At 33.9% G+C, this 4,593-nt stretch overlaps 1 pseudogene; it reads left to right on the forward strand.

Annotated features, from left to right (window-relative positions):
* The first annotated feature begins 1,373 nt into the window (after positions 1–1,373).
* Positions 1,374–4,593, forward strand: part of LOC105808430 — a 46,506-nt pseudogene continuing 43,286 nt past the window's right edge.

The raw sequence follows: 4,593 nt of genomic DNA on the forward strand, positions 1-4,593 counted from the left end.
TCGGGCCATTCATGAATACAATGAGAATCCAAAAGGTATGAGCATGTTTGACTTCAAAAACATATTTTTTAAAAGGCTAGATACATAACATACATACATATGTATATACATATATATGCATATATATGCTGTAATTGTGTCATTTTAAGCTTACACAGATATATCCCATTTTATACTTTTTACTCTCACATCGCCCTCATAACAAGCTATGAACTATGTGACACAGGCTTAATTGTTCCTGTTTATAACCACCACAGCTTCTTCACATACAAATATTCACATTACTCATGGCTACTCACATATCAGTATTAAGTGATTTAGGACAACGGTATTATAAACTTTTTCCACCCCCTACTCAACCAGTATTATTAAGTCAGGCTTTTGCCCCAGATCCCAGTTTATATCTCTGGTGAGCACTGCTCTATCCCATTGCCCAAGTTAGGATGACTGGACTGGCCTGTAGTCACGGTGGCCATCCAGTTATCTCCCTCAGAGCCCAGACCTGAGTCTCTGATCTTACCACAGACATTAAAGAGAAATATTTTCCCAAGCCTAGCTGTCAGTGTGAGAGAACAGGTGCCTCAGAGTAAAGGAGACTGATTGCCCCTGAGACCTACATTTTCTGGATCCAAATCATCTATGTTTTTGCCGTACGACTCCCACATTGTGTTTCCATACCATCACACTGTGGTATGCTATTTACTGTATTCTCATTAAAAATAACTGTCTATAATACTAGATATCTGATCTAAACTTAAGCTGAGGGAGAAATAGTTTTTTTAATCCTTTTTTTTTTCCTTCTAACTTCTGCAGAAAGATTAGTTTTAGAATATTTTAGGCAAAATGTTAAAAAATTTATCACTTCTAAGTATTCTTAGTATATAGCCTAAAGTGTTAAAAAGAAATTAAATATAAGCTTTAAGTAATTGATTATATAAAATTAAAAGCATTTATATGCTTTATAAATATACTTTAAAGATAATTACTCAACTATATAACATGTGGATTAATTAGAAGCACTAAAAAATAACATATCCATTTGAGTACAATGAATTTAATTATAACTAGGTTAATAAAAAAGGTAATTTATATTATAGAAGTCTTCTTTAACATTTACTAGTACCTTTGTAGCTATATTTGAATACTGGTCATCTAAACATTTACAGCATCAGGTCAGGTCAGTCTGGACTTTTCACCTTAACTCAACTTTTTAGGAAGTAATGCAGTGTAGACATTGTCCACTGCTCCAGTGGTGAGCCCTTTTCATATTATCCTACAACTTAGGGTTGATAGAGTGTCAATGAAAGCATCAGGTCTTTTCTTTTCCTCATTAGTTAGAACCAATATTTCTAAATTATCCAATTGTAGGATACATGTGTGATCCTGCAAAGAGCAGTTTTTCAGAAATCCTGGAAGGTATGGAATCAACACCAAGTAAAGAAATGAAAAAATCAAACAAGGTAAGTGAAATGAATTGTCTGTTTTAGTGTAAGACCAAAGTATTGAATTGCTCCTTCTATTTTTCATATGATGATCCACATAATTTAACTCTCTTAGTATGATTTTTTATGGCCCATAAATGTGCAGAATTTCAGGGGATGTTTCACATTTTTAATATACTAGCTTTCCATTGCTTAGCACTTGCATGGTAGACCTTTATTTCAGCCTTTTATTTGTGTTTTTGGTGTATCTCTTGTAAATGGCCTATACAGCTGAATTTTGTCTTTGACGTTTTTATCATGCATACCGAAAATCTAAAGCTAATCAGTGTTCCTACTTTTTCCTAAATAATGCCAGGATCTTAGAAGAGTTTTCTCACCTATCACCCCTTCCTTCCCATTTTACAAGTTGTTATACTGAGTGTTGTAAATTTTTTAAACTTCACAAATCATATGTTATTTTTATACCACTTTCCTTATTCATCATTCCTTTTTACATCTCAGACATCCTTTCTGGGATCCTTATACTTCTTCCTGAAGAAATCTTTTGGAAGTTCCTATCAGATGTCTATTGATAGATAACACTTTCAGTTTCTGTTTACTTGAAAATATATTTATTTTATCATAGTTTCTAAATGACAGTATGGCTGCTTGACAGTTATATTTTCTTAATATCTGCTCCTATTGTTGCTGTTTAGAATTTTGCCTTAGTCTAATTGCTGATAACTTTGTATATAACCTGTCATTTCTCTCTGGCTGCTTTTTAGATTGTTTGTCTTTGATGTGTTTGAGTTCACTATGAGATGCTTAGGTGTGAATTTTTTTGTTTTAACTTTCTTGGAATTTATTGTGACTCCTGAATCTGAGAGTTTCTGTCATTCATATTTTTAAAAATTCTCATTCATTATATATTTGAATATTACTCTCTCCCCTTTTAAACTCTGATAGTAACTTTTTATTCTTTTGTCCATGTCTTGTAATTTCACCTTCATATTTTTCATGTCTAAGTGATATTCTGGGTAATTTCAGGGCTTTCATCAATGTCCTAGTTTCTCTTCAGCTGAGGCTGCTCTGCTATTTAACCTACTACCTATTGAGTTTTAATTTCAATGATTACATTTTTCATATCTTAAGTGAAGTTCTATTTTTGTTCTTTTCCAAAACAATCTGGTCTTTTAAAAATAGTATCTTGTTTTGTGTTTGTGTTTTTTATTCCAGTCCTTTAAATAATTTAAGCATACTTATTTTACATTTTGTATTTAGTAATTCCAATGTCAGTCATCCTTAGGAGTCTAAATATGTGTGTTGCTTTGGCTGACTTGCTAATGGTGATTTGTTTCCATACGTGTTTTGAAATTTGGATGTGAGTTTATGTTCAACTGGGGCTTTTTTTGTCAAAATCCTTTAAGGCCTAGATTAGAGTAAGTGCATTCATAGAGAATTTTTATTAGCTCTGATGTGACTAAAGGATCACTTTAAGTTAATTTCTCAGTTAAGGGTTGCCCACCCACACTGGTATTGTAAACATGAATCCCAAATTCACATTAGCAAAAAACATTTTTCTTCTTCACTCAAACACCAGGCCAAGAGAGGCATGTTATTTTCTCTCTCAATGTTTAAGTGGACTTATTTAAAAGCATAGTCCTTAGAGGATCCTCACATTATGCAGGGGTCTCGGTTCCAATTTCTCATATTTTGTGAGATCAAATCTGTTAAAATGTAAGGGTTCAAGTTATAAGATTAACGAATGCTTTTTCAGTACTTAACCTCTAAGGCTTCCTGCTCCTTCTTCAGTTTTTGGTACATAGGGATTTCTCTTAATTTTTTGTGAGATTACCTGTACATTATAAAATTATGTTTTTTATACTTATTCAGTATTTCTTGGTATTTTATAGTGACAGAATTTTTTCAAGTTGTATATTCCTTCATCATAGCATGAAAAAGAGTTCTTTCGTTTTAATCCATTGACCCTTTTTCCGGACTCTTGACTTTTTGCATACAAATGTTTACCCTCATTTCTGCATTTTATAAAGCTAAAGGTAAGCTATTACTGTTAGTAGCATTTTGATTTCTAAAAGAGCCAAGTCTTCATCTGGTTTTTGTTTCCCGTTTTTTGTTTTAGGCATCTTGTCAAAACCATTCTGTGTATTATCACTCTTTAAGAATCCTATTTGCTCTCTGGCTAAATTTTCAAAGCACCTAAATCAAACGAAACTCTTGTCATCATCTTGCTTGATCTCTCCTGCATGTGGCCCTATCGGCTACTCCCTTCTTGATATATTTTTCTCCCCTGACTTGTGAGCTGCCTCATTTTTCTGATTTTGTACCTACAAACCTTGGTCCTCAGTGCTGGCTTTTTCTCTGCCTGCCTCTCATACTTTGCTCTTCCTCAGTCTCTTTTCTTATATTCTTTTTTCCAACTGCCTGGAATCCCTTGGTTATTGGGGCTACTTTAATTTCCTCAGCTATTGTCTGTATTCTGCTTATCTGCAGCCCTGGTCTCCCCTGAGAAGCAGCTCCCATGTATCTGACTGCCTACTCAGACCCCCAGGTCTCACATAGCCATCATTTGGCAGCACTAACATTTTGCCAGAAGTTCTGATCAATGGAATGGGGAGGTGCGTCCTCTTCCTCCAGAATATTATGATAGAAATTCACTGTAGCTACTGAGACACTGAGAATCAGAGACATGCCTGAAAATGAGACATCCTGGTTACATTTAAAAGTTACAATAAGAAATATTTTCATTTTCATCTTTTTTCTTCTTACAACTCAACAAAGTAAAATACTAAATTTGTTCTTTGAAGAAAAAGATAATAATATATTACCAAGATGTTGATGGTATTGAAAGTTAAACCCTGAAAGGTCTTGTTTTAGGGTGGAATCATGACTGCACTTTGGTAAAAGAAAAAAGACTGATAGATGTATGTGTATGGTGCCTCACAAAGATATGATGAAATCATGTTCATACTTGTTGAAAATGATACCCCTTTAAATACTATTAAGTGAATGTTTCACTTACTGAAATGAGTTTTGTGTGTGCGTGTTTTCTAGATTTTCGTCTTCACAAGGACGTCACGGGCAAGCCAGAAAAGTGTGCAGATTATTAATGAGCCACTCCCAGAGAGAAAGCGAATAGGAGATCAAATAGCTT

Source organism: Propithecus coquereli, unplaced genomic scaffold, assembly GCF_000956105.1.
Source record: "Propithecus coquereli isolate 6110/MARCELLA unplaced genomic scaffold, Pcoq_1.0 Scaffold173, whole genome shotgun sequence".
NCBI classification, from domain to species: domain Eukaryota; kingdom Metazoa; phylum Chordata; class Mammalia; order Primates; family Indriidae; genus Propithecus; species Propithecus coquereli.